General features: G+C 54.5%; 66 non-coding genes across 66 annotated transcripts; 53 read left to right on the top strand and 13 right to left on the bottom strand.

The window, feature by feature from the left end:
• The first annotated feature begins 199 nt into the window (after positions 1 to 199).
• Trnag-gcc lies at positions 200 to 270 on the top strand. The gene has a single exon. It is a non-coding gene; the product is annotated as a tRNA-Gly (tRNA).
• A 293-nt stretch (positions 271 to 563) lies between these two features.
• Trnam-cau lies at positions 564 to 636 on the top strand. Its single transcript has one exon. It is a non-coding gene; the product is annotated as a tRNA-Met (tRNA).
• A 281-nt stretch (positions 637 to 917) lies between these two features.
• On the top strand, positions 918 to 989 carry Trnae-uuc. Its single transcript has one exon. It is a non-coding gene; the product is annotated as a tRNA-Glu (tRNA).
• A 198-nt stretch (positions 990 to 1,187) lies between these two features.
• On the top strand, positions 1,188 to 1,261 carry Trnai-aau. The gene has a single exon. It is a non-coding gene; the product is annotated as a tRNA-Ile (tRNA).
• A 581-nt stretch (positions 1,262 to 1,842) lies between these two features.
• On the bottom strand, positions 1,843 to 1,914 carry Trnag-ucc. Its single transcript has one exon. It is a non-coding gene; the product is annotated as a tRNA-Gly (tRNA).
• A 341-nt stretch (positions 1,915 to 2,255) lies between these two features.
• Trnag-gcc lies at positions 2,256 to 2,326 on the top strand. The gene has a single exon. It is a non-coding gene; the product is annotated as a tRNA-Gly (tRNA).
• A 293-nt stretch (positions 2,327 to 2,619) lies between these two features.
• Positions 2,620 to 2,692, top strand: Trnam-cau. The gene has a single exon. It is a non-coding gene; the product is annotated as a tRNA-Met (tRNA).
• Positions 2,693 to 2,973: 281 nt separating this feature from the next.
• On the top strand, positions 2,974 to 3,045 carry Trnae-uuc. Its single transcript has one exon. It is a non-coding gene; the product is annotated as a tRNA-Glu (tRNA).
• Positions 3,046 to 3,243: 198 nt separating this feature from the next.
• Trnai-aau lies at positions 3,244 to 3,317 on the top strand. The gene has a single exon. It is a non-coding gene; the product is annotated as a tRNA-Ile (tRNA).
• Positions 3,318 to 3,898: 581 nt separating this feature from the next.
• On the bottom strand, positions 3,899 to 3,970 carry Trnag-ucc. Its single transcript has one exon. It is a non-coding gene; the product is annotated as a tRNA-Gly (tRNA).
• Positions 3,971 to 4,311: 341 nt separating this feature from the next.
• On the top strand, positions 4,312 to 4,382 carry Trnag-gcc. Its single transcript has one exon. It is a non-coding gene; the product is annotated as a tRNA-Gly (tRNA).
• A 293-nt stretch (positions 4,383 to 4,675) lies between these two features.
• Positions 4,676 to 4,748, top strand: Trnam-cau. The gene has a single exon. It is a non-coding gene; the product is annotated as a tRNA-Met (tRNA).
• A 281-nt stretch (positions 4,749 to 5,029) lies between these two features.
• On the top strand, positions 5,030 to 5,101 carry Trnae-uuc. Its single transcript has one exon. It is a non-coding gene; the product is annotated as a tRNA-Glu (tRNA).
• Positions 5,102 to 5,299: 198 nt separating this feature from the next.
• Positions 5,300 to 5,373, top strand: Trnai-aau. Its single transcript has one exon. It is a non-coding gene; the product is annotated as a tRNA-Ile (tRNA).
• Positions 5,374 to 5,954: 581 nt separating this feature from the next.
• Trnag-ucc lies at positions 5,955 to 6,026 on the bottom strand. Its single transcript has one exon. It is a non-coding gene; the product is annotated as a tRNA-Gly (tRNA).
• Positions 6,027 to 6,367: 341 nt separating this feature from the next.
• Trnag-gcc lies at positions 6,368 to 6,438 on the top strand. The gene has a single exon. It is a non-coding gene; the product is annotated as a tRNA-Gly (tRNA).
• A 293-nt stretch (positions 6,439 to 6,731) lies between these two features.
• Positions 6,732 to 6,804, top strand: Trnam-cau. Its single transcript has one exon. It is a non-coding gene; the product is annotated as a tRNA-Met (tRNA).
• Positions 6,805 to 7,085: 281 nt separating this feature from the next.
• Positions 7,086 to 7,157, top strand: Trnae-uuc. Its single transcript has one exon. It is a non-coding gene; the product is annotated as a tRNA-Glu (tRNA).
• A 198-nt stretch (positions 7,158 to 7,355) lies between these two features.
• Positions 7,356 to 7,429, top strand: Trnai-aau. Its single transcript has one exon. It is a non-coding gene; the product is annotated as a tRNA-Ile (tRNA).
• A 581-nt stretch (positions 7,430 to 8,010) lies between these two features.
• Positions 8,011 to 8,082, bottom strand: Trnag-ucc. Its single transcript has one exon. It is a non-coding gene; the product is annotated as a tRNA-Gly (tRNA).
• A 341-nt stretch (positions 8,083 to 8,423) lies between these two features.
• Trnag-gcc lies at positions 8,424 to 8,494 on the top strand. Its single transcript has one exon. It is a non-coding gene; the product is annotated as a tRNA-Gly (tRNA).
• A 293-nt stretch (positions 8,495 to 8,787) lies between these two features.
• Trnam-cau lies at positions 8,788 to 8,860 on the top strand. Its single transcript has one exon. It is a non-coding gene; the product is annotated as a tRNA-Met (tRNA).
• Positions 8,861 to 9,141: 281 nt separating this feature from the next.
• On the top strand, positions 9,142 to 9,213 carry Trnae-uuc. Its single transcript has one exon. It is a non-coding gene; the product is annotated as a tRNA-Glu (tRNA).
• A 198-nt stretch (positions 9,214 to 9,411) lies between these two features.
• Trnai-aau lies at positions 9,412 to 9,485 on the top strand. Its single transcript has one exon. It is a non-coding gene; the product is annotated as a tRNA-Ile (tRNA).
• A 581-nt stretch (positions 9,486 to 10,066) lies between these two features.
• Positions 10,067 to 10,138, bottom strand: Trnag-ucc. Its single transcript has one exon. It is a non-coding gene; the product is annotated as a tRNA-Gly (tRNA).
• A 341-nt stretch (positions 10,139 to 10,479) lies between these two features.
• Trnag-gcc lies at positions 10,480 to 10,550 on the top strand. Its single transcript has one exon. It is a non-coding gene; the product is annotated as a tRNA-Gly (tRNA).
• A 293-nt stretch (positions 10,551 to 10,843) lies between these two features.
• Positions 10,844 to 10,916, top strand: Trnam-cau. Its single transcript has one exon. It is a non-coding gene; the product is annotated as a tRNA-Met (tRNA).
• A 281-nt stretch (positions 10,917 to 11,197) lies between these two features.
• On the top strand, positions 11,198 to 11,269 carry Trnae-uuc. Its single transcript has one exon. It is a non-coding gene; the product is annotated as a tRNA-Glu (tRNA).
• Positions 11,270 to 11,467: 198 nt separating this feature from the next.
• On the top strand, positions 11,468 to 11,541 carry Trnai-aau. Its single transcript has one exon. It is a non-coding gene; the product is annotated as a tRNA-Ile (tRNA).
• A 581-nt stretch (positions 11,542 to 12,122) lies between these two features.
• Trnag-ucc lies at positions 12,123 to 12,194 on the bottom strand. The gene has a single exon. It is a non-coding gene; the product is annotated as a tRNA-Gly (tRNA).
• Positions 12,195 to 12,535: 341 nt separating this feature from the next.
• Trnag-gcc lies at positions 12,536 to 12,606 on the top strand. The gene has a single exon. It is a non-coding gene; the product is annotated as a tRNA-Gly (tRNA).
• A 293-nt stretch (positions 12,607 to 12,899) lies between these two features.
• On the top strand, positions 12,900 to 12,972 carry Trnam-cau. Its single transcript has one exon. It is a non-coding gene; the product is annotated as a tRNA-Met (tRNA).
• Positions 12,973 to 13,253: 281 nt separating this feature from the next.
• Trnae-uuc lies at positions 13,254 to 13,325 on the top strand. The gene has a single exon. It is a non-coding gene; the product is annotated as a tRNA-Glu (tRNA).
• A 198-nt stretch (positions 13,326 to 13,523) lies between these two features.
• Trnai-aau lies at positions 13,524 to 13,597 on the top strand. Its single transcript has one exon. It is a non-coding gene; the product is annotated as a tRNA-Ile (tRNA).
• A 581-nt stretch (positions 13,598 to 14,178) lies between these two features.
• Positions 14,179 to 14,250, bottom strand: Trnag-ucc. The gene has a single exon. It is a non-coding gene; the product is annotated as a tRNA-Gly (tRNA).
• Positions 14,251 to 14,591: 341 nt separating this feature from the next.
• On the top strand, positions 14,592 to 14,662 carry Trnag-gcc. Its single transcript has one exon. It is a non-coding gene; the product is annotated as a tRNA-Gly (tRNA).
• Positions 14,663 to 14,955: 293 nt separating this feature from the next.
• On the top strand, positions 14,956 to 15,028 carry Trnam-cau. Its single transcript has one exon. It is a non-coding gene; the product is annotated as a tRNA-Met (tRNA).
• Positions 15,029 to 15,309: 281 nt separating this feature from the next.
• Trnae-uuc lies at positions 15,310 to 15,381 on the top strand. The gene has a single exon. It is a non-coding gene; the product is annotated as a tRNA-Glu (tRNA).
• Positions 15,382 to 15,579: 198 nt separating this feature from the next.
• On the top strand, positions 15,580 to 15,653 carry Trnai-aau. Its single transcript has one exon. It is a non-coding gene; the product is annotated as a tRNA-Ile (tRNA).
• A 581-nt stretch (positions 15,654 to 16,234) lies between these two features.
• Positions 16,235 to 16,306, bottom strand: Trnag-ucc. The gene has a single exon. It is a non-coding gene; the product is annotated as a tRNA-Gly (tRNA).
• A 341-nt stretch (positions 16,307 to 16,647) lies between these two features.
• Positions 16,648 to 16,718, top strand: Trnag-gcc. The gene has a single exon. It is a non-coding gene; the product is annotated as a tRNA-Gly (tRNA).
• Positions 16,719 to 17,011: 293 nt separating this feature from the next.
• Positions 17,012 to 17,084, top strand: Trnam-cau. The gene has a single exon. It is a non-coding gene; the product is annotated as a tRNA-Met (tRNA).
• A 281-nt stretch (positions 17,085 to 17,365) lies between these two features.
• Trnae-uuc lies at positions 17,366 to 17,437 on the top strand. The gene has a single exon. It is a non-coding gene; the product is annotated as a tRNA-Glu (tRNA).
• Positions 17,438 to 17,635: 198 nt separating this feature from the next.
• Positions 17,636 to 17,709, top strand: Trnai-aau. Its single transcript has one exon. It is a non-coding gene; the product is annotated as a tRNA-Ile (tRNA).
• A 581-nt stretch (positions 17,710 to 18,290) lies between these two features.
• Trnag-ucc lies at positions 18,291 to 18,362 on the bottom strand. The gene has a single exon. It is a non-coding gene; the product is annotated as a tRNA-Gly (tRNA).
• A 341-nt stretch (positions 18,363 to 18,703) lies between these two features.
• On the top strand, positions 18,704 to 18,774 carry Trnag-gcc. The gene has a single exon. It is a non-coding gene; the product is annotated as a tRNA-Gly (tRNA).
• Positions 18,775 to 19,067: 293 nt separating this feature from the next.
• Positions 19,068 to 19,140, top strand: Trnam-cau. The gene has a single exon. It is a non-coding gene; the product is annotated as a tRNA-Met (tRNA).
• A 281-nt stretch (positions 19,141 to 19,421) lies between these two features.
• On the top strand, positions 19,422 to 19,493 carry Trnae-uuc. Its single transcript has one exon. It is a non-coding gene; the product is annotated as a tRNA-Glu (tRNA).
• A 198-nt stretch (positions 19,494 to 19,691) lies between these two features.
• Positions 19,692 to 19,765, top strand: Trnai-aau. The gene has a single exon. It is a non-coding gene; the product is annotated as a tRNA-Ile (tRNA).
• A 581-nt stretch (positions 19,766 to 20,346) lies between these two features.
• On the bottom strand, positions 20,347 to 20,418 carry Trnag-ucc. The gene has a single exon. It is a non-coding gene; the product is annotated as a tRNA-Gly (tRNA).
• Positions 20,419 to 20,759: 341 nt separating this feature from the next.
• Positions 20,760 to 20,830, top strand: Trnag-gcc. Its single transcript has one exon. It is a non-coding gene; the product is annotated as a tRNA-Gly (tRNA).
• A 293-nt stretch (positions 20,831 to 21,123) lies between these two features.
• Trnam-cau lies at positions 21,124 to 21,196 on the top strand. Its single transcript has one exon. It is a non-coding gene; the product is annotated as a tRNA-Met (tRNA).
• A 281-nt stretch (positions 21,197 to 21,477) lies between these two features.
• Positions 21,478 to 21,549, top strand: Trnae-uuc. Its single transcript has one exon. It is a non-coding gene; the product is annotated as a tRNA-Glu (tRNA).
• A 198-nt stretch (positions 21,550 to 21,747) lies between these two features.
• On the top strand, positions 21,748 to 21,821 carry Trnai-aau. The gene has a single exon. It is a non-coding gene; the product is annotated as a tRNA-Ile (tRNA).
• Positions 21,822 to 22,402: 581 nt separating this feature from the next.
• On the bottom strand, positions 22,403 to 22,474 carry Trnag-ucc. The gene has a single exon. It is a non-coding gene; the product is annotated as a tRNA-Gly (tRNA).
• Positions 22,475 to 22,815: 341 nt separating this feature from the next.
• On the top strand, positions 22,816 to 22,886 carry Trnag-gcc. The gene has a single exon. It is a non-coding gene; the product is annotated as a tRNA-Gly (tRNA).
• A 293-nt stretch (positions 22,887 to 23,179) lies between these two features.
• Positions 23,180 to 23,252, top strand: Trnam-cau. Its single transcript has one exon. It is a non-coding gene; the product is annotated as a tRNA-Met (tRNA).
• Positions 23,253 to 23,533: 281 nt separating this feature from the next.
• On the top strand, positions 23,534 to 23,605 carry Trnae-uuc. The gene has a single exon. It is a non-coding gene; the product is annotated as a tRNA-Glu (tRNA).
• A 198-nt stretch (positions 23,606 to 23,803) lies between these two features.
• Trnai-aau lies at positions 23,804 to 23,877 on the top strand. Its single transcript has one exon. It is a non-coding gene; the product is annotated as a tRNA-Ile (tRNA).
• A 581-nt stretch (positions 23,878 to 24,458) lies between these two features.
• On the bottom strand, positions 24,459 to 24,530 carry Trnag-ucc. Its single transcript has one exon. It is a non-coding gene; the product is annotated as a tRNA-Gly (tRNA).
• Positions 24,531 to 24,871: 341 nt separating this feature from the next.
• Trnag-gcc lies at positions 24,872 to 24,942 on the top strand. Its single transcript has one exon. It is a non-coding gene; the product is annotated as a tRNA-Gly (tRNA).
• A 293-nt stretch (positions 24,943 to 25,235) lies between these two features.
• On the top strand, positions 25,236 to 25,308 carry Trnam-cau. The gene has a single exon. It is a non-coding gene; the product is annotated as a tRNA-Met (tRNA).
• A 281-nt stretch (positions 25,309 to 25,589) lies between these two features.
• On the top strand, positions 25,590 to 25,661 carry Trnae-uuc. Its single transcript has one exon. It is a non-coding gene; the product is annotated as a tRNA-Glu (tRNA).
• Positions 25,662 to 25,859: 198 nt separating this feature from the next.
• Positions 25,860 to 25,933, top strand: Trnai-aau. The gene has a single exon. It is a non-coding gene; the product is annotated as a tRNA-Ile (tRNA).
• A 581-nt stretch (positions 25,934 to 26,514) lies between these two features.
• On the bottom strand, positions 26,515 to 26,586 carry Trnag-ucc. Its single transcript has one exon. It is a non-coding gene; the product is annotated as a tRNA-Gly (tRNA).
• Positions 26,587 to 26,927: 341 nt separating this feature from the next.
• On the top strand, positions 26,928 to 26,998 carry Trnag-gcc. Its single transcript has one exon. It is a non-coding gene; the product is annotated as a tRNA-Gly (tRNA).
• The last annotated feature ends 51 nt before the right edge of the window (positions 26,999 to 27,049 follow it).

Here is a 27,049-nt window from a genome sequence, read left to right as displayed (position 1 = left end):
TCGCATCCTTTGGCAAGAGTCGGCGCCGGCGACGCAAGAGTACGCAGAGGACCGCGTTCTGGCGGCATCTTTAAGCAGTGCAGTGCAGGATTCAGCGTCTGCAGCATCTTCTCCACAGAATGCTACGGCGCTTGACGGCAGTCCCACTTTCCCTTGAGACATCTGCTCGGGAAGCAGCGTGAAGGTACCGCTGGCCCGAGCATCGGTGGTTCAGTGGTAGAATGCTCGCCTGCCACGCGGGCGGCCCGGGTTCGATTCCCGGCCGATGCATCATTTTGTTTTTTCTCCGGTAGGGGTGCTGCGTGTCTTTCGCACTCGAACTGCGTGAGCCATGAGAATGAACCGCGGGATTCCGTGTGGAAAGAACCAATCATGCAGCGCGGACGACTGCTCGTTTGGACTCCTGCGTGCTATTGTACATACTGGCGTCGGCCTAGCATCGCAAGTTGCCTGCCGCGCCGTGAATGCACGTGTAGCAACAGAAAAAATGAGCCAGGGAGTGCAGACTCTCTACCACTTGTATTCGGTACTTACCAAGATTCCAGAAGGTCTAACGATCGCCTGCCTCGGTAGCGCAGTAGGCAGCGCGTAAGTCTCATAATCTTAAGGTCGTGAGTTCGATCGTCACCCGGGGCATCTAATTTTCTGTGACTGAAGGTGGTGCTGTTGCTAGGGCGCCAACTTATTTCTTGTTTGTTATCCACAACGTTTCAACGCTTCAGCGGGAAAATGTTTACTTCCTGTTATTGCTACATACAGCTTCCCTATTCCTCTTCTCCCAGCAGAGCATGAAGCCAAAAGCATTGCTCTGCGACGTTTGAGGTGCGCGCCTTGCCAGTCAGTATGTGCAAAGATGCTCGCAAAGAGAGCGACAATGCGACAAGCGACCGTACGAACGGTCGAATGAAACGGCCGCATCCGGTGTGGTCTAGTGGCTAGGATACCTGGCTTTCACCCAGGAGGCCCGGGTTCGATTCCCGGTACCGGAACGGAATTTTTTCCACACTAATCGTGACAAGTTTGAGCTGTCCGAGCGGCCGTTTCCCGTCCTGCTCGCAATATAGCTACTGTTTCGTGACCGTCAGCAGAATATAGACTAGGGAAGCAGACACACGACGACCATAGGAATGGTGTATGGCTTCATGCCATCTGATTCCAGCGTAGGGCTGAGCAGCTGCATCTGCCGAGGCCCGTTAGCTCAGTTGGTTAGAGCGTCGTGCTAATAACGCGAAGGTCGTGGGTTCGATCCCCCCACGGGCCACTTCTCTTTTACTACTGCGAAAAGGCAGCGCCGATTTCAGCTGGCGAGTGTGATGACCAAATGATCATCACCCTGCGTGGAAGTTGACAGAGGATCCGAACCCGACTCGTCGGGAAGCACTACAGCATTCACTCGGCAATGGCCATAATATCTTGAATACACTGGTTAGAGAAAATGAAAGAAAATGTCCGATTGCCGATGCGTAACAACTTTGGCCCTTGTCAGTACTTGGGCGGGTGAGCGCATGGGAACACAGGGCACTATTGGCAGTTTTACTTCCTATTTTTGTTTCTCCTTTGTTTTCGGAGCTACAGCCCGATTCGGCCAGGGAGACGCCACCGTGAAATGAAGGGGGCGTGCTGTGTGTCCATCGCCTCGCCTCTCCTTACCTCTCTCAGTCGTTTCTCGTGCTTGTCGTTTTGATATAGGCCGATTTGAGAGCGTCAGCTCTCGCGTCAGCTGAGCAAAGTCGAGACAAGTCGAGACACACTAAGGGCTGGTATGCAGCGAGTAAGAGGGCGAAAAAACAATAGTTTAAGAGCGCGTGGCAAAAGTACTCATACGCGAAATTAAAAGCCTGCTGCGGTGGCCGGGAATCGAACCCGGATCAACTGCTTGGAAGGCAACTATGCTGACCATTACACCACCACCGCACAAGCGAGCGCCCCGCCACCGCGCTGAGTCGGCTTCCCGCCTGTCGGCAGCGGCCGAAGGTGATCGTACCCGGCAGGCGCATTTCGAGGCAGGCTAGGGGAGCACATCCAGACGCATTCGGACAGCGTATCCGCGCACATTTCGCATCCTTTGGCAAGAGTCGGCGCCGGCGACGCAAGAGTACGCAGAGGACCGCGTTCTGGCGGCATCTTTAAGCAGTGCAGTGCAGGATTCAGCGTCTGCAGCATCTTCTCCACAGAATGCTACGGCGCTTGACGGCAGTCCCACTTTCCCTTGAGACATCTGCTCGGGAAGCAGCGTGAAGGTACCGCTGGCCCGAGCATCGGTGGTTCAGTGGTAGAATGCTCGCCTGCCACGCGGGCGGCCCGGGTTCGATTCCCGGCCGATGCATCATTTTGTTTTTTCTCCGGTAGGGGTGCTGCGTGTCTTTCGCACTCGAACTGCGTGAGCCATGAGAATGAACCGCGGGATTCCGTGTGGAAAGAACCAATCATGCAGCGCGGACGACTGCTCGTTTGGACTCCTGCGTGCTATTGTACATACTGGCGTCGGCCTAGCATCGCAAGTTGCCTGCCGCGCCGTGAATGCACGTGTAGCAACAGAAAAAATGAGCCAGGGAGTGCAGACTCTCTACCACTTGTATTCGGTACTTACCAAGATTCCAGAAGGTCTAACGATCGCCTGCCTCGGTAGCGCAGTAGGCAGCGCGTAAGTCTCATAATCTTAAGGTCGTGAGTTCGATCGTCACCCGGGGCATCTAATTTTCTGTGACTGAAGGTGGTGCTGTTGCTAGGGCGCCAACTTATTTCTTGTTTGTTATCCACAACGTTTCAACGCTTCAGCGGGAAAATGTTTACTTCCTGTTATTGCTACATACAGCTTCCCTATTCCTCTTCTCCCAGCAGAGCATGAAGCCAAAAGCATTGCTCTGCGACGTTTGAGGTGCGCGCCTTGCCAGTCAGTATGTGCAAAGATGCTCGCAAAGAGAGCGACAATGCGACAAGCGACCGTACGAACGGTCGAATGAAACGGCCGCATCCGGTGTGGTCTAGTGGCTAGGATACCTGGCTTTCACCCAGGAGGCCCGGGTTCGATTCCCGGTACCGGAACGGAATTTTTTCCACACTAATCGTGACAAGTTTGAGCTGTCCGAGCGGCCGTTTCCCGTCCTGCTCGCAATATAGCTACTGTTTCGTGACCGTCAGCAGAATATAGACTAGGGAAGCAGACACACGACGACCATAGGAATGGTGTATGGCTTCATGCCATCTGATTCCAGCGTAGGGCTGAGCAGCTGCATCTGCCGAGGCCCGTTAGCTCAGTTGGTTAGAGCGTCGTGCTAATAACGCGAAGGTCGTGGGTTCGATCCCCCCACGGGCCACTTCTCTTTTACTACTGCGAAAAGGCAGCGCCGATTTCAGCTGGCGAGTGTGATGACCAAATGATCATCACCCTGCGTGGAAGTTGACAGAGGATCCGAACCCGACTCGTCGGGAAGCACTACAGCATTCACTCGGCAATGGCCATAATATCTTGAATACACTGGTTAGAGAAAATGAAAGAAAATGTCCGATTGCCGATGCGTAACAACTTTGGCCCTTGTCAGTACTTGGGCGGGTGAGCGCATGGGAACACAGGGCACTATTGGCAGTTTTACTTCCTATTTTTGTTTCTCCTTTGTTTTCGGAGCTACAGCCCGATTCGGCCAGGGAGACGCCACCGTGAAATGAAGGGGGCGTGCTGTGTGTCCATCGCCTCGCCTCTCCTTACCTCTCTCAGTCGTTTCTCGTGCTTGTCGTTTTGATATAGGCCGATTTGAGAGCGTCAGCTCTCGCGTCAGCTGAGCAAAGTCGAGACAAGTCGAGACACACTAAGGGCTGGTATGCAGCGAGTAAGAGGGCGAAAAAACAATAGTTTAAGAGCGCGTGGCAAAAGTACTCATACGCGAAATTAAAAGCCTGCTGCGGTGGCCGGGAATCGAACCCGGATCAACTGCTTGGAAGGCAACTATGCTGACCATTACACCACCACCGCACAAGCGAGCGCCCCGCCACCGCGCTGAGTCGGCTTCCCGCCTGTCGGCAGCGGCCGAAGGTGATCGTACCCGGCAGGCGCATTTCGAGGCAGGCTAGGGGAGCACATCCAGACGCATTCGGACAGCGTATCCGCGCACATTTCGCATCCTTTGGCAAGAGTCGGCGCCGGCGACGCAAGAGTACGCAGAGGACCGCGTTCTGGCGGCATCTTTAAGCAGTGCAGTGCAGGATTCAGCGTCTGCAGCATCTTCTCCACAGAATGCTACGGCGCTTGACGGCAGTCCCACTTTCCCTTGAGACATCTGCTCGGGAAGCAGCGTGAAGGTACCGCTGGCCCGAGCATCGGTGGTTCAGTGGTAGAATGCTCGCGTGCCACGCGGGCGGCCCGGGTTCGATTCCCGGCCGATGCATCATTTTGTTTTTTCTCCGGTAGGGGTGCTGCGTGTCTTTCGCACTCGAACTGCGTGAGCCATGAGAATGAACCGCGGGATTCCGTGTGGAAAGAACCAATCATGCAGCGCGGACGACTGCTCGTTTGGACTCCTGCGTGCTATTGTACATACTGGCGTCGGCCTAGCATCGCAAGTTGCCTGCCGCGCCGTGAATGCACGTGTAGCAACAGAAAAAATGAGCCAGGGAGTGCAGACTCTCTACCACTTGTATTCGGTACTTACCAAGATTCCAGAAGGTCTAACGATCGCCTGCCTCGGTAGCGCAGTAGGCAGCGCGTAAGTCTCATAATCTTAAGGTCGTGAGTTCGATCCTCACCCGGGGCATCTAATCTTCTGTGACTGAAGGTGGTGCTGTTGCTAGGGCGCCAACTTATTTCTTGTTTGTTATCCACAACGTTTCAACGCTTCAGCGGGAAAATGTTTACTTTCTGTTATTGCTACATACAGCTTCCCTATTCCTCTTCTCCCAGCAGAGCATGAAGCCAAAAGCATTGCTCTGCGACGTTTGAGGTGCGCGCCTTGCCAGTCAGTATGTGCAAAGATGCTCGCAAAGAGAGCGACAATGCGACAAGCGACCGTACGAACGGTCGAATGAAACGGCCGCATCCGGTGTGGTCTAGTGGCTAGGATACCTGGCTTTCACCCAGGAGGCCCGGGTTCGATTCCCGGTACCGGAACGGAATTTTTTCCACACTAATCGTGACAAGTTTGAGCTGTCCGAGCGGCCGTTTCCCGTCCTGCTCGCAATATAGCTACTGTTTCGTGACCGTCAGCAGAATATAGACTAGGGAAGCAGACACACGACGACCATAGGAATGGTGTATGGCTTCATGCCATCTGATTCCAGCGTAGGGCTGAGCAGCTGCATCTGCCGAGGCCCGTTAGCTCAGTTGGTTAGAGCGTCGTGCTAATAACGCGAAGGTCGTGGGTTCGATCCCCCCACGGGCCACTTCTCTTTTACTACTGCGAAAAGGCAGCGCCGATTTCAGCTGGCGAGTGTGATGACCAAATGATCATCACCCTGCGTGGAAGTTGACAGAGGATCCGAACCCGACTCGTCGGGAAGCACTACAGCATTCACTCGGCAATGGCCATAATATCTTGAATACACTGGTTAGAGAAAATGAAAGAAAATGTCCGATTGCCGATGCGTAACAACTTTGGCCCTTGTCAGTACTTGGGCGGGTGAGCGCATGGGAACACAGGGCACTATTGGCAGTTTTACTTCCTATTTTTGTTTCTCCTTTGTTTTCGGAGCTACAGCCCGATTCGGCCAGGGAGACGCCACCGTGAAATGAAGGGGGCGTGCTGTGTGTCCATCGCCTCGCCTCTCCTTACCTCTCTCAGTCGTTTCTCGTGCTTGTCGTTTTGATATAGGCCGATTTGAGAGCGTCAGCTCTCGCGTCAGCTGAGCAAAGTCGAGACAAGTCGAGACACACTAAGGGCTGGTATGCAGCGAGTAAGAGGGCGAAAAAACAATAGTTTAAGAGCGCGTGGCAAAAGTACTCATACGCGAAATTAAAAGCCTGCTGCGGTGGCCGGGAATCGAACCCGGATCAACTGCTTGGAAGGCAACTATGCTGACCATTACACCACCACCGCACAAGCGAGCGCCCCGCCACCGCGCTGAGTCGGCTTCCCGCCTGTCGGCAGCGGCCGAAGGTGATCGTACCCGGCAGGCGCATTTCGAGGCAGGCTAGGGGAGCACATCCAGACGCATTCGGACAGCGTATCCGCGCACATTTCGCATCCTTTGGCAAGAGTCGGCGCCGGCGACGCAAGAGTACGCAGAGGACCGCGTTCTGGCGGCATCTTTAAGCAGTGCAGTGCAGGATTCAGCGTCTGCAGCATCTTCTCCACAGAATGCTACGGCGCTTGACGGCAGTCCCACTTTCCCTTGAGACATCTGCTCGGGAAGCAGCGTGAAGGTACCGCTGGCCCGAGCATCGGTGGTTCAGTGGTAGAATGCTCGCCTGCCACGCGGGCGGCCCGGGTTCGATTCCCGGCCGATGCATCATTTTGTTTTTTCTCCGGTAGGGGTGCTGCGTGTCTTTCGCACTCGAACTGCGTGAGCCATGAGAATGAACCGCGGGATTCCGTGTGGAAAGAACCAATCATGCAGCGCGGACGACTGCTCGTTTGGACTCCTGCGTGCTATTGTACATACTGGCGTCGGCCTAGCATCGCAAGTTGCCTGCCGCGCCGTGAATGCACGTGTAGCAACAGAAAAAATGAGCCAGGGAGTGCAGACTCTCTACCACTTGTATTCGGTACTTACCAAGATTCCAGAAGGTCTAACGATCGCCTGCCTCGGTAGCGCAGTAGGCAGCGCGTAAGTCTCATAATCTTAAGGTCGTGAGTTCGATCGTCACCCGGGGCATCTAATTTTCTGTGACTGAAGGTGGTGCTGTTGCTAGGGCGCCAACTTATTTCTTGTTTGTTATCCACAACGTTTCAACGCTTCAGCGGGAAAATGTTTACTTCCTGTTATTGCTACATACAGCTTCCCTATTCCTCTTCTCCCAGCAGAGCATGAAGCCAAAAGCATTGCTCTGCGACGTTTGAGGTGCGCGCCTTGCCAGTCAGTATGTGCAAAGATGCTCGCAAAGAGAGCGACAATGCGACAAGCGACCGTACGAACGGTCGAATGAAACGGCCGCATCCGGTGTGGTCTAGTGGCTAGGATACCTGGCTTTCACCCAGGAGGCCCGGGTTCGATTCCCGGTACCGGAACGGAATTTTTTCCACACTAATCGTGACAAGTTTGAGCTGTCCGAGCGGCCGTTTCCCGTCCTGCTCGCAATATAGCTACTGTTTCGTGACCGTCAGCAGAATATAGACTAGGGAAGCAGACACACGACGACCATAGGAATGGTGTATGGCTTCATGCCATCTGATTCCAGCGTAGGGCTGAGCAGCTGCATCTGCCGAGGCCCGTTAGCTCAGTTGGTTAGAGCGTCGTGCTAATAACGCGAAGGTCGTGGGTTCGATCCCCCCACGGGCCACTTCTCTTTTACTACTGCGAAAAGGCAGCGCCGATTTCAGCTGGCGAGTGTGATGACCAAATGATCATCACCCTGCGTGGAAGTTGACAGAGGATCCGAACCCGACTCGTCGGGAAGCACTACAGCATTCACTCGGCAATGGCCATAATATCTTGAATACACTGGTTAGAGAAAATGAAAGAAAATGTCCGATTGCCGATGCGTAACAACTTTGGCCCTTGTCAGTACTTGGGCGGGTGAGCGCATGGGAACACAGGGCACTATTGGCAGTTTTACTTCCTATTTTTGTTTCTCCTTTGTTTTCGGAGCTACAGCCCGATTCGGCCAGGGAGACGCCACCGTGAAATGAAGGGGGCGTGCTGTGTGTCCATCGCCTCGCCTCTCCTTACCTCTCTCAGTCGTTTCTCGTGCTTGTCGTTTTGATATAGGCCGATTTGAGAGCGTCAGCTCTCGCGTCAGCTGAGCAAAGTCGAGACAAGTCGAGACACACTAAGGGCTGGTATGCAGCGAGTAAGAGGGCGAAAAAACAATAGTTTAAGAGCGCGTGGCAAAAGTACTCATACGCGAAATTAAAAGCCTGCTGCGGTGGCCGGGAATCGAACCCGGATCAACTGCTTGGAAGGCAACTATGCTGACCATTACACCACCACCGCACAAGCGAGCGCCCCGCCACCGCGCTGAGTCGGCTTCCCGCCTGTCGGCAGCGGCCGAAGGTGATCGTACCCGGCAGGCGCATTTCGAGGCAGGCTAGGGGAGCACATCCAGACGCATTCGGACAGCGTATCCGCGCACATTTCGCATCCTTTGGCAAGAGTCGGCGCCGGCGACGCAAGAGTACGCAGAGGACCGCGTTCTGGCGGCATCTTTAAGCAGTGCAGTGCAGGATTCAGCGTCTGCAGCATCTTCTCCACAGAATGCTACGGCGCTTGACGGCAGTCCCACTTTCCCTTGAGACATCTGCTCGGGAAGCAGCGTGAAGGTACCGCTGGCCCGAGCATCGGTGGTTCAGTGGTAGAATGCTCGCCTGCCACGCGGGCGGCCCGGGTTCGATTCCCGGCCGATGCATCATTTTGTTTTTTCTCCGGTAGGGGTGCTGCGTGTCTTTCGCACTCGAACTGCGTGAGCCATGAGAATGAACCGCGGGATTCCGTGTGGAAAGAACCAATCATGCAGCGCGGACGACTGCTCGTTTGGACTCCTGCGTGCTATTGTACATACTGGCGTCGGCCTAGCATCGCAAGTTGCCTGCCGCGCCGTGAATGCACGTGTAGCAACAGAAAAAATGAGCCAGGGAGTGCAGACTCTCTACCACTTGTATTCGGTACTTACCAAGATTCCAGAAGGTCTAACGATCGCCTGCCTCGGTAGCGCAGTAGGCAGCGCGTAAGTCTCATAATCTTAAGGTCGTGAGTTCGATCCTCACCCGGGGCATCTAATCTTCTGTGACTGAAGGTGGTGCTGTTGCTAGGGCGCCAACTTATTTCTTGTTTGTTATCCACAACGTTTCAACGCTTCAGCGGGAAAATGTTTACTTTCTGTTATTGCTACATACAGCTTCCCTATTCCTCTTCTCCCAGCAGAGCATGAAGCCAAAAGCATTGCTCTGCGACGTTTGAGGTGCGCGCCTTGCCAGTCAGTATGTGCAAAGATGCTCGCAAAGAGAGCGACAATGCGACAAGCGACCGTACGAACGGTCGAATGAAACGGCCGCATCCGGTGTGGTCTAGTGGCTAGGATACCTGGCTTTCACCCAGGAGGCCCGGGTTCGATTCCCGGTACCGGAACGGAATTTTTTCCACACTAATCGTGACAAGTTTGAGCTGTCCGAGCGGCCGTTTCCCGTCCTGCTCGCAATATAGCTACTGTTTCGTGACCGTCAGCAGAATATAGACTAGGGAAGCAGACACACGACGACCATAGGAATGGTGTATGGCTTCATGCCATCTGATTCCAGCGTAGGGCTGAGCAGCTGCATCTGCCGAGGCCCGTTAGCTCAGTTGGTTAGAGCGTCGTGCTAATAACGCGAAGGTCGTGGGTTCGATCCCCCCACGGGCCACTTCTCTTTTACTACTGCGAAAAGGCAGCGCCGATTTCAGCTGGCGAGTGTGATGACCAAATGATCATCACCCTGCGTGGAAGTTGACAGAGGATCCGAACCCGACTCGTCGGGAAGCACTACAGCATTCACTCGGCAATGGCCATAATATCTTGAATACACTGGTTAGAGAAAATGAAAGAAAATGTCCGATTGCCGATGCGTAACAACTTTGGCCCTTGTCAGTACTTGGGCGGGTGAGCGCATGGGAACACAGGGCACTATTGGCAGTTTTACTTCCTATTTTTGTTTCTCCTTTGTTTTCGGAGCTACAGCCCGATTCGGCCAGGGAGACGCCACCGTGAAATGAAGGGGGCGTGCTGTGTGTCCATCGCCTCGCCTCTCCTTACCTCTCTCAGTCGTTTCTCGTGCTTGTCGTTTTGATATAGGCCGATTTGAGAGCGTCAGCTCTCGCGTCAGCTGAGCAAAGTCGAGACAAGTCGAGACACACTAAGGGCTGGTATGCAGCGAGTAAGAGGGCGAAAAAACAATAGTTTAAGAGCGCGTGGCAAAAGTACTCATACGCGAAATTAAAAGCCTGCTGCGGTGGCCGGGAATCGAACCCGGATCAACTGCTTGGAAGGCAACTATGCTGACCATTACACCACCACCGCACAAGCGAGCGCCCCGCCACCGCGCTGAGTCGGCTTCCCGCCTGTCGGCAGCGGCCGAAGGTGATCGTACCCGGCAGGCGCATTTCGAGGCAGGCTAGGGGAGCACATCCAGACGCATTCGGACAGCGTATCCGCGCACATTTCGCATCCTTTGGCAAGAGTCGGCGCCGGCGACGCAAGAGTACGCAGAGGACCGCGTTCTGGCGGCATCTTTAAGCAGTGCAGTGCAGGATTCAGCGTCTGCAGCATCTTCTCCACAGAATGCTACGGCGCTTGACGGCAGTCCCACTTTCCCTTGAGACATCTGCTCGGGAAGCAGCGTGAAGGTACCGCTGGCCCGAGCATCGGTGGTTCAGTGGTAGAATGCTCGCCTGCCACGCGGGCGGCCCGGGTTCGATTCCCGGCCGATGCATCATTTTGTTTTTTCTCCGGTAGGGGTGCTGCGTGTCTTTCGCACTCGAACTGCGTGAGCCATGAGAATGAACCGCGGGATTCCGTGTGGAAAGAACCAATCATGCAGCGCGGACGACTGCTCGTTTGGACTCCTGCGTGCTATTGTACATACTGGCGTCGGCCTAGCATCGCAAGTTGCCTGCCGCGCCGTGAATGCACGTGTAGCAACAGAAAAAATGAGCCAGGGAGTGCAGACTCTCTACCACTTGTATTCGGTACTTACCAAGATTCCAGAAGGTCTAACGATCGCCTGCCTCGGTAGCGCAGTAGGCAGCGCGTAAGTCTCATAATCTTAAGGTCGTGAGTTCGATCGTCACCCGGGGCATCTAATTTTCTGTGACTGAAGGTGGTGCTGTTGCTAGGGCGCCAACTTATTTCTTGTTTGTTATCCACAACGTTTCAACGCTTCAGCGGGAAAATGTTTACTTCCTGTTATTGCTACATACAGCTTCCCTATTCCTCTTCTCCCAGCAGAGCATGAAGCCAAAAGCATTGCTCTGCGACGTTTGAGGTGCGCGCCTTGCCAGTCAGTATGTGCAAAGATGCTCGCAAAGAGAGCGACAATGCGACAAGCGACCGTACGAACGGTCGAATGAAACGGCCGCATCCGGTGTGGTCTAGTGGCTAGGATACCTGCCTTTCACCCAGGAGGCCCGGGTTCGATTCCCGGTACCGGAACGGAATTTTTTCCACACTAATCGTGACAAGTTTGAGCTGTCCGAGCGGCCGTTTCCCGTCCTGCTCGCAATATAGCTACTGTTTCGTGACCGTCAGCAGAATATAGACTAGGGAAGCAGACACACGACGACCATAGGAATGGTGTATGGCTTCATGCCATCTGATTCCAGCGTAGGGCTGAGCAGCTGCATCTGCCGAGGCCCGTTAGCTCAGTTGGTTAGAGCGTCGTGCTAATAACGCGAAGGTCGTGGGTTCGATCCCCCCACGGGCCACTTCTCTTTTACTACTGCGAAAAGGCAGCGCCGATTTCAGCTGGCGAGTGTGATGACCAAATGATCATCACCCTGCGTGGAAGTTGACAGAGGATCCGAACCCGACTCGTCGGGAAGCACTACAGCATTCACTCGGCAATGGCCATAATATCTTGAATACACTGGTTAGAGAAAATGAAAGAAAATGTCCGATTGCCGATGCGTAACAACTTTGGCCCTTGTCAGTACTTGGGCGGGTGAGCGCATGGGAACACAGGGCACTATTGGCAGTTTTACTTCCTATTTTTGTTTCTCCTTTGTTTTCGGAGCTACAGCCCGATTCGGCCAGGGAGACGCCACCGTGAAATGAAGGGGGCGTGCTGTGTGTCCATCGCCTCGCCTCTCCTTACCTCTCTCAGTCGTTTCTCGTGCTTGTCGTTTTGATATAGGCCGATTTGAGAGCGTCAGCTCTCGCGTCAGCTGAGCAAAGTCGAGACAAGTCGAGACACACTAAGGGCTGGTATGCAGCGAGTAAGAGGGCGAAAAAACAATAGTTTAAGAGCGCGTGGCAAAAGTACTCATACGCGAAATTAAAAGCCTGCTGCGGTGGCCGGGAATCGAACCCGGATCAACTGCTTGGAAGGCAACTATGCTGACCATTACACCACCACCGCACAAGCGAGCGCCCCGCCACCGCGCTGAGTCGGCTTCCCGCCTGTCGGCAGCGGCCGAAGGTGATCGTACCCGGCAGGCGCATTTCGAGGCAGGCTAGGGGAGCACATCCAGACGCATTCGGACAGCGTATCCGCGCACATTTCGCATCCTTTGGCAAGAGTCGGCGCCGGCGACGCAAGAGTACGCAGAGGACCGCGTTCTGGCGGCATCTTTAAGCAGTGCAGTGCAGGATTCAGCGTCTGCAGCATCTTCTCCACAGAATGCTACGGCGCTTGACGGCAGTCCCACTTTCCCTTGAGACATCTGCTCGGGAAGCAGCGTGAAGGTACCGCTGGCCCGAGCATCGGTGGTTCAGTGGTAGAATGCTCGCCTGCCACGCGGGCGGCCCGGGTTCGATTCCCGGCCGATGCATCATTTTGTTTTTTCTCCGGTAGGGGTGCTGCGTGTCTTTCGCACTCGAACTGCGTGAGCCATGAGAATGAACCGCGGGATTCCGTGTGGAAAGAACCAATCATGCAGCGCGGACGACTGCTCGTTTGGACTCCTGCGTGCTATTGTACATACTGGCGTCGGCCTAGCATCGCAAGTTGCCTGCCGCGCCGTGAATGCACGTGTAGCAACAGAAAAAATGAGCCAGGGAGTGCAGACTCTCTACCACTTGTATTCGGTACTTACCAAGATTCCAGAAGGTCTAACGATCGCCTGCCTCGGTAGCGCAGTAGGCAGCGCGTAAGTCTCATAATCTTAAGGTCGTGAGTTCGATCGTCACCCGGGGCATCTAATTTTCTGTGACTGAAGGTGGTGCTGTTGCTAGGGCGCCAACTTATTTCTTGTTTGTTATCCACAACGTTTCAACGCTTCAGCGGGAAAATGTTTACTTCCTGTTATTGCTACATACAGCTTCCCTATTCCTCTTCTCCCAGCAGAGCATGAAGCCAAAAGCATTGCTCTGCGACGTTTGAGGTGCGCGCCTTGCCAGTCAGTATGTGCAAAGATGCTCGCAAAGAGAGCGACAATGCGACAAGCGACCGTACGAACGGTCGAATGAAACGGCCGCATCCGGTGTGGTCTAGTGGCTAGGATACCTGGCTTTCACCCAGGAGGCCCGGGTTCGATTCCCGGTACCGGAACGGAATTTTTTCCACACTAATCGTGACAAGTTTGAGCTGTCCGAGCGGCCGTTTCCCGTCCTGCTCGCAATATAGCTACTGTTTCGTGACCGTCAGCAGAATATAGACTAGGGAAGCAGACACACGACGACCATAGGAATGGTGTATGGCTTCATGCCATCTGATTCCAGCGTAGGGCTGAGCAGCTGCATCTGCCGAGGCCCGTTAGCTCAGTTGGTTAGAGCGTCGTGCTAATAACGCGAAGGTCGTGGGTTCGATCCCCCCACGGGCCACTTCTCTTTTACTACTGCGAAAAGGCAGCGCCGATTTCAGCTGGCGAGTGTGATGACCAAATGATCATCACCCTGCGTGGAAGTTGACAGAGGATCCGAACCCGACTCGTCGGGAAGCACTACAGCATTCACTCGGCAATGGCCATAATATCTTGAATACACTGGTTAGAGAAAATGAAAGAAAATGTCCGATTGCCGATGCGTAACAACTTTGGCCCTTGTCAGTACTTGGGCGGGTGAGCGCATGGGAACACAGGGCACTATTGGCAGTTTTACTTCCTATTTTTGTTTCTCCTTTGGTTTCGGAGCTACAGCCCGATTCGGCCAGGGAGACGCCACCGTGAAATGAAGGGGGCGTGCTGTGTGTCCATCGCCTCGCCTCTCCTTACCTCTCTCAGTCGTTTCTCGTGCTTGTCGTTTTGATATAGGCCGATTTGAGAGCGTCAGCTCTCGCGTCAGCTGAGCAAAGTCGAGACAAGTCGAGACACACTAAGGGCTGGTATGCAGCGAGTAAGAGGGCGAAAAAACAATAGTTTAAGAGCGCGTGGCAAAAGTACTCATACGCGAAATTAAAAGCCTGCTGCGGTGGCCGGGAATCGAACCCGGATCAACTGCTTGGAAGGCAACTATGCTGACCATTACACCACCACCGCACAAGCGAGCGCCCCGCCACCGCGCTGAGTCGGCTTCCCGCCTGTCGGCAGCGGCCGAAGGTGATCGTACCCGGCAGGCGCATTTCGAGGCAGGCTAGGGGAGCACATCCAGACGCATTCGGACAGCGTATCCGCGCACATTTCGCATCCTTTGGCAAGAGTCGGCGCCGGCGACGCAAGAGTACGCAGAGGACCGCGTTCTGGCGGCATCTTTAAGCAGTGCAGTGCAGGATTCAGCGTCTGCAGCATCTTCTCCACAGAATGCTACGGCGCTTGACGGCAGTCCCACTTTCCCTTGAGACATCTGCTCGGGAAGCAGCGTGAAGGTACCGCTGGCCCGAGCATCGGTGGTTCAGTGGTAGAATGCTCGCCTGCCACGCGGGCGGCCCGGGTTCGATTCCCGGCCGATGCATCATTTTGTTTTTTCTCCGGTGGGGGTGCTGCGTGTCTTTCGCACTCGAACTGCGTGAGCCATGAGAATGAACCGCGGGATTCCGTGTGGAAAGAACCAATCATGCAGCGCGGACGACTACTCGTTTGGACTCCTGCGTGCTATTGTACATACTGGCGTCGGCCTAGCATCGCAAGTTGCCTGCCGCGCCGTGAATGCACGTGTAGCAACAGAAAAAATGAGCCAGGGAGTGCAGACTCTCTACCACTTGTATTCGGTACTTACCAAGATTCCAGAAGGTCTAACGATCGCCTGCCTCGGTAGCGCAGTAGGCAGCGCGTAAGTCTCATAATCTTAAGGTCGTGAGTTCGATCCTCACCCGGGGCATCTAATCTTCTGTGACTGAAGGTGGTGCTGTTGCTAGGGCGCCAACTTATTTCTTGTTTGTTATCCACAACGTTTCAACGCTTCAGCGGGAAAATGTTTACTTTCTGTTATTGCTACATACAGCTTCCCTATTCCTCTTCTCCCAGCAGAGCATGAAGCCAAAAGCATTGCTCTGCGACGTTTGAGGTGCGCGCCTTGCCAGTCAGTATGTGCAAAGATGCTCGCAAAGAGAGCGACAATGCGACAAGCGACCGTACGAACGGTCGAATGAAACGGCCGCATCCGGTGTGGTCTAGTGGCTAGGATACCTGCCTTTCACCCAGGAGGCCCGGGTTCGATTCCCGGTACCGGAACGGAATTTTTTCCACACTAATCGTGACAAGTTTGAGCTGTCCGAGCGGCCGTTTCCCGTCCTGCTCGCAATATAGCTACTGTTTCGTGACCGTCAGCAGAATATAGACTAGGGAAGCAGACACACGACGACCATAGGAATGGTGTATGGCTTCATGCCATCTGATTCCAGCGTAGGGCTGAGCAGCTGCATCTGCCGAGGCCCGTTAGCTCAGTTGGTTAGAGCGTCGTGCTAATAACGCGAAGGTCGTGGGTTCGATCCCCCCACGGGCCACTTCTCTTTTACTACTGCGAAAAGGCAGCGCCGATTTCAGCTGGCGAGTGTGATGACCAAATGATCATCACCCTGCGTGGAAGTTGACAGAGGATCCGAACCCGACTCGTCGGGAAGCACTACAGCATTCACTCGGCAATGGCCATAATATCTTGAATACACTGGTTAGAGAAAATGAAAGAAAATGTCCGATTGCCGATGCGTAACAACTTTGGCCCTTGTCAGTACTTGGGCGGGTGAGCGCATGGGAACACAGGGCACTATTGGCAGTTTTACTTCCTATTTTTGTTTCTCCTTTGTTTTCGGAGCTACAGCCCGATTCGGCCAGGGAGACGCCACCGTGAAATGAAGGGGGCGTGCTGTGTGTCCATCGCCTCGCCTCTCCTTACCTCTCTCAGTCGTTTCTCGTGCTTGTCGTTTTGATATAGGCCGATTTGAGAGCGTCAGCTCTCGCGTCAGCTGAGCAAAGTCGAGACAAGTCGAGACACACTAAGGGCTGGTATGCAGCGAGTAAGAGGGCGAAAAAACAATAGTTTAAGAGCGCGTGGCAAAAGTACTCATACGCGAAATTAAAAGCCTGCTGCGGTGGCCGGGAATCGAACCCGGATCAACTGCTTGGAAGGCAACTATGCTGACCATTACACCACCACCGCACAAGCGAGCGCCCCGCCACCGCGCTGAGTCGGCTTCCCGCCTGTCGGCAGCGGCCGAAGGTGATCGTACCCGGCAGGCGCATTTCGAGGCAGGCTAGGGGAGCACATCCAGACGCATTCGGACAGCGTATCCGCGCACATTTCGCATCCTTTGGCAAGAGTCGGCGCCGGCGACGCAAGAGTACGCAGAGGACCGCGTTCTGGCGGCATCTTTAAGCAGTGCAGTGCAGGATTCAGCGTCTGCAGCATCTTCTCCACAGAATGCTACGGCGCTTGACGGCAGTCCCACTTTCCCTTGAGACATCTGCTCGGGAAGCAGCGTGAAGGTACCGCTGGCCCGAGCATCGGTGGTTCAGTGGTAGAATGCTCGCCTGCCACGCGGGCGGCCCGGGTTCGATTCCCGGCCGATGCATCATTTTGTTTTTTCTCCGGTAGGGGTGCTGCGTGTCTTTCGCACTCGAACTGCGTGAGCCATGAGAATGAACCGCGGGATTCCGTGTGGAAAGAACCAATCATGCAGCGCGGACGACTGCTCGTTTGGACTCCTGCGTGCTATTGTACATACTGGCGTCGGCCTAGCATCGCAAGTTGCCTGCCGCGCCGTGAATGCACGTGTAGCAACAGAAAAAATGAGCCAGGGAGTGCAGACTCTCTACCACTTGTATTCGGTACTTACCAAGATTCCAGAAGGTCTAACGATCGCCTGCCTCGGTAGCGCAGTAGGCAGCGCGTAAGTCTCATAATCTTAAGGTCGTGAGTTCGATCGTCACCCGGGGCATCTAATTTTCTGTGACTGAAGGTGGTGCTGTTGCTAGGGCGCCAACTTATTTCTTGTTTGTTATCCACAACGTTTCAACGCTTCAGCGGGAAAATGTTTACTTCCTGTTATTGCTACATACAGCTTCCCTATTCCTCTTCTCCCAGCAGAGCATGAAGCCAAAAGCATTGCTCTGCGACGTTTGAGGTGCGCGCCTTGCCAGTCAGTATGTGCAAAGATGCTCGCAAAGAGAGCGACAATGCGACAAGCGACCGTACGAACGGTCGAATGAAACGGCCGCATCCGGTGTGGTCTAGTGGCTAGGATACCTGCCTTTCACCCAGGAGGCCCGGGTTCGATTCCCGGTACCGGAACGGAATTTTTTCCACACTAATCGTGACAAGTTTGAGCTGTCCGAGCGGCCGTTTCCCGTCCTGCTCGCAATATAGCTACTGTTTCGTGACCGTCAGCAGAATATAGACTAGGGAAGCAGACACACGACGACCATAGGAATGGTGTATGGCTTCATGCCATCTGATTCCAGCGTAGGGCTGAGCAGCTGCATCTGCCGAGGCCCGTTAGCTCAGTTGGTTAGAGCGTCGTGCTAATAACGCGAAGGTCGTGGGTTCGATCCCCCCACGGGCCACTTCTCTTTTACTACTGCGAAAAGGCAGCGCCGATTTCAGCTGGCGAGTGTGATGACCAAATGATCATCACCCTGCGTGGAAGTTGACAGAGGATCCGAACCCGACTCGTCGGGAAGCACTACAGCATTCACTCGGCAATGGCCATAATATCTTGAATACACTGGTTAGAGAAAATGAAAGAAAATGTCCGATTGCCGATGCGTAACAACTTTGGCCCTTGTCAGTACTTGGGCGGGTGAGCGCATGGGAACACAGGGCACTATTGGCAGTTTTACTTCCTATTTTTGTTTCTCCTTTGTTTTCGGAGCTACAGCCCGATTCGGCCAGGGAGACGCCACCGTGAAATGAAGGGGGCGTGCTGTGTGTCCATCGCCTCGCCTCTCCTTACCTCTCTCAGTCGTTTCTCGTGCTTGTCGTTTTGATATAGGCCGATTTGAGAGCGTCAGCTCTCGCGTCAGCTGAGCAAAGTCGAGACAAGTCGAGACACACTAAGGGCTGGTATGCAGCGAGTAAGAGGGCGAAAAAACAATAGTTTAAGAGCGCGTGGCAAAAGTACTCATACGCGAAATTAAAAGCCTGCTGCGGTGGCCGGGAATCGAACCCGGATCAACTGCTTGGAAGGCAACTATGCTGACCATTACACCACCACCGCACAAGCGAGCGCCCCGCCACCGCGCTGAGTCGGCTTCCCGCCTGTCGGCAGCGGCCGAAGGTGATCGTACCCGGCAGGCGCATTTCGAGGCAGGCTAGGGGAGCACATCCAGACGCATTCGGACAGCGTATCCGCGCACATTTCGCATCCTTTGGCAAGAGTCGGCGCCGGCGACGCAAGAGTACGCAGAGGACCGCGTTCTGGCGGCATCTTTAAGCAGTGCAGTGCAGGATTCAGCGTCTGCAGCATCTTCTCCACAGAATGCTACGGCGCTTGACGGCAGTCCCACTTTCCCTTGAGACATCTGCTCGGGAAGCAGCGTGAAGGTACCGCTGGCCCGAGCATCGGTGGTTCAGTGGTAGAATGCTCGCCTGCCACGCGGGCGGCCCGGGTTCGATTCCCGGCCGATGCATCATTTTGTTTTTTCTCCGGTAGGGGTGCTGCGTGTCTTTCGCACTCGAACTGCGTGAGCCATGAGAATGAACCGCGGGATTCCGTGTGGAAAGAACCAATCATGCAGCGCGGACGACTGCTCGTTTGGACTCCTGCGTGCTATTGTACATACTGGCGTCGGCCTAGCATCGCAAGTTGCCTGCCGCGCCGTGAATGCACGTGTAGCAACAGAAAAAATGAGCCAGGGAGTGCAGACTCTCTACCACTTGTATTCGGTACTTACCAAGATTCCAGAAGGTCTAACGATCGCCTGCCTCGGTAGCGCAGTAGGCAGCGCGTAAGTCTCATAATCTTAAGGTCGTGAGTTCGATCGTCACCCGGGGCATCTAATTTTCTGTGACTGAAGGTGGTGCTGTTGCTAGGGCGCCAACTTATTTCTTGTTTGTTATCCACAACGTTTCAACGCTTCAGCGGGAAAATGTTTACTTCCTGTTATTGCTACATACAGCTTCCCTATTCCTCTTCTCCCAGCAGAGCATGAAGCCAAAAGCATTGCTCTGCGACGTTTGAGGTGCGCGCCTTGCCAGTCAGTATGTGCAAAGATGCTCGCAAAGAGAGCGACAATGCGACAAGCGACCGTACGAACGGTCGAATGAAACGGCCGCATCCGGTGTGGTCTAGTGGCTAGGATACCTGGCTTTCACCCAGGAGGCCCGGGTTCGATTCCCGGTACCGGAACGGAATTTTTTCCACACTAATCGTGACAAGTTTGAGCTGTCCGAGCGGCCGTTTCCCGTCCTGCTCGCAATATAGCTACTGTTTCGTGACCGTCAGCAGAATATAGACTAGGGAAGCAGACACACGACGACCATAGGAATGGTGTATGGCTTCATGCCATCTGATTCCAGCGTAGGGCTGAGCAGCTGCATCTGCCGAGGCCCGTTAGCTCAGTTGGTTAGAGCGTCGTGCTAATAACGCGAAGGTCGTGGGTTCGATCCCCCCACGGGCCACTTCTCTTTTACTACTGCGAAAAGGCAGCGCCGATTTCAGCTGGCGAGTGTGATGACCAAATGATCATCACCCTGCGTGGAAGTTGACAGAGGATCCGAACCCGACTCGTCGGGAAGCACTACAGCATTCACTCGGCAATGGCCATAATATCTTGAATACACTGGTTAGAGAAAATGAAAGAAAATGTCCGATTGCCGATGCGTAACAACTTTGGCCCTTGTCAGTACTTGGGCGGGTGAGCGCATGGGAACACAGGGCACTATTGGCAGTTTTACTTCCTATTTTTGTTTCTCCTTTGTTTTCGGAGCTACAGCCCGATTCGGCCAGGGAGACGCCACCGTGAAATGAAGGGGGCGTGCTGTGTGTCCATCGCCTCGCCTCTCCTTACCTCTCTCAGTCGTTTCTCGTGCTTGTCGTTTTGATATAGGCCGATTTGAGAGCGTCAGCTCTCGCGTCAGCTGAGCAAAGTCGAGACAAGTCGAGACACACTAAGGGCTGGTATGCAGCGAGTAAGAGGGCGAAAAAACAATAGTTTAAGAGCGCGTGGCAAAAGTACTCATACGCGAAATTAAAAGCCTGCTGCGGTGGCCGGGAATCGAACCCGGATCAACTGCTTGGAAGGCAACTATGCTGACCATTACACCACCACCGCACAAGCGAGCGCCCCGCCACCGCGCTGAGTCGGCTTCCCGCCTGTCGGCAGCGGCCGAAGGTGATCGTACCCGGCAGGCGCATTTCGAGGCAGGCTAGGGGAGCACATCCAGACGCATTCGGACAGCGTATCCGCGCACATTTCGCATCCTTTGGCAAGAGTCGGCGCCGGCGACGCAAGAGTACGCAGAGGACCGCGTTCTGGCGGCATCTTTAAGCAGTGCAGTGCAGGATTCAGCGTCTGCAGCATCTTCTCCACAGAATGCTACGGCGCTTGACGGCAGTCCCACTTTCCCTTGAGACATCTGCTCGGGAAGCAGCGTGAAGGTACCGCTGGCCCGAGCATCGGTGGTTCAGTGGTAGAATGCTCGCCTGCCACGCGGGCGGCCCGGGTTCGATTCCCGGCCGATGCATCATTTTGTTTTTTCTCCGGTAGGGGTGCTGCGTGTCTTTCGCACTCGAACTGCGTGAGCCATGAGAATGAACCGCGGGATTCCGTGTGGAAAGAACCAATCATGCAGCGCGGACGACTGCTCGTTTGGACTCCTGCGTGCTATTGTACATACTGGCGTCGGCCTAGCATCGCAAGTTGCCTGCCGCGCCGTGAATGCACGTGTAGCAACAGAAAAAATGAGCCAGGGAGTGCAGACTCTCTACCACTTGTATTCGGTACTTACCAAGATTCCAGAAGGTCTAACGATCGCCTGCCTCGGTAGCGCAGTAGGCAGCGCGTAAGTCTCATAATCTTAAGGTCGTGAGTTCGATCGTCACCCGGGGCATCTAATTTTCTGTGACTGAAGGTGGTGCTGTTGCTAGGGCGCCAACTTATTTCTTGTTTGTTATCCACAACGTTTCAACGCTTCAGCGGGAAAATGTTTACTTCCTGTTATTGCTACATACAGCTTCCCTATTCCTCTTCTCCCAGCAGAGCATGAAGCCAAAAGCATTGCTCTGCGACGTTTGAGGTGCGCGCCTTGCCAGTCAGTATGTGCAAAGATGCTCGCAAAGAGAGCGACAATGCGACAAGCGACCGTACGAACGGTCGAATGAAACGGCCGCATCCGGTGTGGTCTAGTGGCTAGGATACCTGGCTTTCACCCAGGAGGCCCGGGTTCGATTCCCGGTACCGGAACGGAATTTTTTCCACACTAATCGTGACAAGTTTGAGCTGTCCGAGCGGCCGTTTCCCGTCCTGCTCGCAATATAGCTACTGTTTCGTGACCGTCAGCAGAATATAGACTAGGGAAGCAGACACACGACGACCATAGGAATGGTGTATGGCTTCATGCCATCTGATTCCAGCGTAGGGCTGAGCAGCTGCATCTGCCGAGGCCCGTTAGCTCAGTTGGTTAGAGCGTCGTGCTAATAACGCGAAGGTCGTGGGTTCGATCCCCCCACGGGCCACTTCTCTTTTACTACTGCGAAAAGGCAGCGCCGATTTCAGCTGGCGAGTGTGATGACCAAATGATCATCACCCTGCGTGGAAGTTGACAGAGGATCCGAACCCGACTCGTCGGGAAGCACTACAGCATTCACTCGGCAATGGCCATAATATCTTGAATACACTGGTTAGAGAAAATGAAAGAAAATGTCCGATTGCCGATGCGTAACAACTTTGGCCCTTGTCAGTACTTGGGCGGGTGAGCGCATGGGAACACAGGGCACTATTGGCAGTTTTACTTCCTATTTTTGTTTCTCCTTTGGTTTCGGAGCTACAGCCCGATTCGGCCAGGGAGACGCCACCGTGAAATGAAGGGGGCGTGCTGTGTGTCCATCGCCTCGCCTCTCCTTACCTCTCTCAGTCGTTTCTCGTGCTTGTCGTTTTGATATAGGCCGATTTGAGAGCGTCAGCTCTCGCGTCAGCTGAGCAAAGTCGAGACAAGTCGAGACACACTAAGGGCTGGTATGCAGCGAGTAAGAGGGCGAAAAAACAATAGTTTAAGAGCGCGTGGCAAAAGTACTCATACGCGAAATTAAAAGCCTGCTGCGGTGGCCGGGAATCGAACCCGGATCAACTGCTTGGAAGGCAACTATGCTGACCATTACACCACCACCGCACAAGCGAGCGCCCCGCCACCGCGCTGAGTCGGCTTCCCGCCTGTCGGCAGCGGCCGAAGGTGATCGTACCCGGCAGGCGCATTTCGAGGCAGGCTAGGGGAGCACATCCAGACGCATTCGGACAGCGTATCCGCGCACATTTCGCATCCTTTGGCAAGAGTCGGCGCCGGCGACGCAAGAGTACGCAGAGGACCGCGTTCTGGCGGCATCTTTAAGCAGTGCAGTGCAGGATTCAGCGTCTGCAGCATCTTCTCCACAGAATGCTACGGCGCTTGACGGCAGTCCCACTTTCCCTTGAGACATCTGCTCGGGAAGCAGCGTGAAGGTACCGCTGGCCCGAGCATCGGTGGTTCAGTGGTAGAATGCTCGCCTGCCACGCGGGCGGCCCGGGTTCGATTCCCGGCCGATGCATCATTTTGTTTTTTCTCCGGTAGGGGTGCTGCGTGTCTTTCGCACTCGAACTGCGTGAGCCATGAGAATGAACCGCGGGATTCCGTGTGGAAAGAACCAATCATGCAGCGCGGACGACTGCTCGTTTGGACTCCTGCGTGCTATTGTACATACTGGCGTCGGCCTAGCATCGCAAGTTGCCTGCCGCGCCGTGAATGCACGTGTAGCAACAGAAAAAATGAGCCAGGGAGTGCAGACTCTCTACCACTTGTATTCGGTACTTACCAAGATTCCAGAAGGTCTAACGATCGCCTGCCTCGGTAGCGCAGTAGGCAGCGCGTAAGTCTCATAATCTTAAGGTCGTGAGTTCGATCGTCACCCGGGGCATCTAATTTTCTGTGACTGAAGGTGGTGCTGTTGCTAGGGCGCCAACTTATTTCTTGTTTGTTATCCACAACGTTTCAACGCTTCAGCGGGAAAATGTTTACTTCCTGTTATTGCTACATACAGCTTCCCTATTCCTCTTCTCCCAGCAGAGCATGAAGCCAAAAGCATTGCTCTGCGACGTTTGAGGTGCGCGCCTTGCCAGTCAGTATGTGCAAAGATGCTCGCAAAGAGAGCGACAATGCGACAAGCGACCGTACGAACGGTCGAATGAAACGGCCGCATCCGGTGTGGTCTAGTGGCTAGGATACCTGGCTTTCACCCAGGAGGCCCGGGTTCGATTCCCGGTACCGGAACGGAATTTTTTCCACACTAATCGTGACAAGTTTGAGCTGTCCGAGCGGCCGTTTCCCGTCCTGCTCGCAATATAGCTACTGTTTCGTGACCGTCAGCAGAATATAGACTAGGGAAGCAGACACACGACGACCATAGGAATGGTGTATGGCTTCATGCCATCTGATTCCAGCGTAGGGCTGAGCAGCTGCATCTGCCGAGGCCCGTTAGCTCAGTTGGTTAGAGCGTCGTGCTAATAACGCGAAGGTCGTGGGTTCGATCCCCCCACGGGCCACTTCTCTTTTACTACTGCGAAAAGGCAGCGCCGATTTCAGCTGGCGAGTGTGATGACCAAATGATCATCACCCTGCGTGGAAGTTGACAGAGGATCCGAACCCGACTCGTCGGGAAGCACTACAGCATTCACTCGGCAATGGCCATAATATCTTGAATACACTGGTTAGAGAAAATGAAAGAAAATGTCCGATTGCCGATGCGTAACAACTTTGGCCCTTGTCAGTACTTGGGCGGGTGAGCGCATGGGAACACAGGGCACTATTGGCAGTTTTACTTCCTATTTTTGTTTCTCCTTTGGTTTCGGAGCTACAGCCCGATTCGGCCAGGGAGACGCCACCGTGAAATGAAGGGGGCGTGCTGTGTGTCCATCGCCTCGCCTCTCCTTACCTCTCTCAGTCGTTTCTCGTGCTTGTCGTTTTGATATAGGCCGATTTGAGAGCGTCAGCTCTCGCGTCAGCTGAGCAAAGTCGAGACAAGTCGAGACACACTAAGGGCTGGTATGCAGCGAGTAAGAGGGCGAAAAAACAATAGTTTAAGAGCGCGTGGCAAAAGTACTCATACGCGAAATTAAAAGCCTGCTGCGGTGGCCGGGAATCGAACCCGGATCAACTGCTTGGAAGGCAACTATGCTGACCATTACACCACCACCGCACAAGCGAGCGCCCCGCCACCGCGCTGAGTCGGCTTCCCGCCTGTCGGCAGCGGCCGAAGGTGATCGTACCCGGCAGGCGCATTTCGAGGCAGGCTAGGGGAGCACATCCAGACGCATTCGGACAGCGTATCCGCGCACATTTCGCATCCTTTGGCAAGAGTCGGCGCCGGCGACGCAAGAGTACGCAGAGGACCGCGTTCTGGCGGCATCTTTAAGCAGTGCAGTGCAGGATTCAGCGTCTGCAGCATCTTCTCCACAGAATGCTACGGCGCTTGACGGCAGTCCCACTTTCCCTTGAGACATCTGCTCGGGAAGCAGCGTGAAGGTACCGCTGGCCCGAGCATCGGTGGTTCAGTGGTAGAATGCTCGCCTGCCACGCGGGCGGCCCGGGTTCGATTCCCGGCCGATGCATCATTTTGTTTTTTCTCCGGTGGGGGTGCTGCGTGTCTTTCGCACTCGAACTGCGTGAGCCATGAGAATGAACCGCGGGATTCCGTGTGGAAAGAACCAATCATGCAGCGCGGACGACTACTCGTTTGGACTCCTGCGTGCTATTGTACATACTGGCGTCGGCCTAGCATCGCAAGTTGCCTGCCGCGCCGTGAATGCACGTGTAGCAACAGAAAAAATGAGCCAGGGAGTGCAGACTCTCTACCACTTGTATTCGGTACTTACCAAGATTCCAGAAGGTCTAACGATCGCCTGCCTCGGTAGCGCAGTAGGCAGCGCGTAAGTCTCATAATCTTAAGGTCGTGAGTTCGATCCTCACCCGGGGCATCTAATCTTCTGTGACTGAAGGTGGTGCTGTTGCTAGGGCGCCAACTTATTTCTTGTTTGTTATCCACAACGTTTCAACGCTTCAGCGGGAAAATGTTTACTTTCTGTTATTGCTACATACAGCTTCCCTATTCCTCTTCTCCCAGCAGAGCATGAAGCCAAAAGCATTGCTCTGCGACGTTTGAGGTGCGCGCCTTGCCAGTCAGTATGTGCAAAGATGCTCGCAAAGAGAGCGACAATGCGACAAGCGACCGTACGAACGGTCGAATGAAACGGCCGCATCCGGTGTGGTCTAGTGGCTAGGATACCTGCCTTTCACCCAGGAGGCCCGGGTTCGATTCCCGGTACCGGAACGGAATTTTTTCCACACTAATCGTGACAAGTTTGAGCTGTCCGAGCGGCCGTTTCCCGTCCTGCTCGCAATATAGCTACTGTTTCGTGACCGTCAGCAGAATATAGACTAGGGAAGCAGACACACGACGACCATAGGAATGGTGTATGGCTTCATGCCATCTGATTCCAGCGTAGGGCTGAGCAACTGCATCTGCCGAGGCCCGTTAGCTCAGTTGGTTAGAGCGTCGTGCTAATAACGCGAAGGTCGTGGGTTCGATCCCCCCACGGGCCACTTCTCTTTTACTACTGCGAAAAGGCAGCGCCGATTTCAGCTGGCGAGTGTGATGACCAAATGATCATCACCCTGCGTGGAAGTTGACAGAGGATCCGAACCCGACTCGTCGGGAAGCACTACAGCATTCACTCGGCAATGGCCATAATATCTTGAATACACTGGTTAGAGAAAATGAAAGAAAATGTCCGATTGCCGATGCGTAACAACTTTGGCCCTTGTCAGTACTTGGGCGGGTGAGCGCATGGGAACACAGGGCACTATTGGCAGTTTTACTTCCTATTTTTGTTTCTCCTTTGTTTTCGGAGCTACAGCCCGATTCGGCCAGGGAGACGCCACCGTGAAATGAAGGGGGCGTGCTGTGTGTCCATCGCCTCGCCTCTCCTTACCTCTCTCAGTCGTTTCTCGTGCTTGTCGTTTTGATATAGGCCGATTTGAGAGCGTCAGCTCTCGCGTCAGCTGAGCAAAGTCGAGACAAGTCGAGACACACTAAGGGCTGGTATGCAGCGAGTAAGAGGGCGAAAAAACAATAGTTTAAGAGCGCGTGGCAAAAGTACTCATACGCGAAATTAAAAGCCTGCTGCGGTGGCCGGGAATCGAACCCGGATCAACTGCTTGGAAGGCAACTATGCTGACCATTACACCACCACCGCACAAGCGAGCGCCCCGCCACCGCGCTGAGTCGGCTTCCCGCCTGTCGGCAGCGGCCGAAGGTGATCGTACCCGGCAGGCGCATTTCGAGGCAGGCTAGGGGAGCACATCCAGACGCATTCGGACAGCGTATCCGCGCACATTTCGCATCCTTTGGCAAGAGTCGGCGCCGGCGACGCAAGAGTACGCAGAGGACCGCGTTCTGGCGGCATCTTTAAGCAGTGCAGTGCAGGATTCAGCGTCTGCAGCATCTTCTCCACAGAATGCTACGGCGCTTGACGGCAGTCCCACTTTCCCTTGAGACATCTGCTCGGGAAGCAGCGTGAAGGTACCGCTGGCCCGAGCATCGGTGGTTCAGTGGTAGAATGCTCGCCTGCCACGCGGGCGGCCCGGGTTCGATTCCCGGCCGATGCATCATTTTGTTTTTTCTCCGGTAGGGGTGCTGCGTGTCTTTCGCACTCGAAC

This window comes from Schistocerca americana, unplaced genomic scaffold (genome assembly GCF_021461395.2).
Source record: "Schistocerca americana isolate TAMUIC-IGC-003095 unplaced genomic scaffold, iqSchAmer2.1 HiC_scaffold_473, whole genome shotgun sequence".
Classification (NCBI taxonomy): Eukaryota; Metazoa; Arthropoda; class Insecta; order Orthoptera; family Acrididae; genus Schistocerca; species Schistocerca americana.
This window is presented reverse-complemented; position numbering and strand designations above follow the sequence as displayed.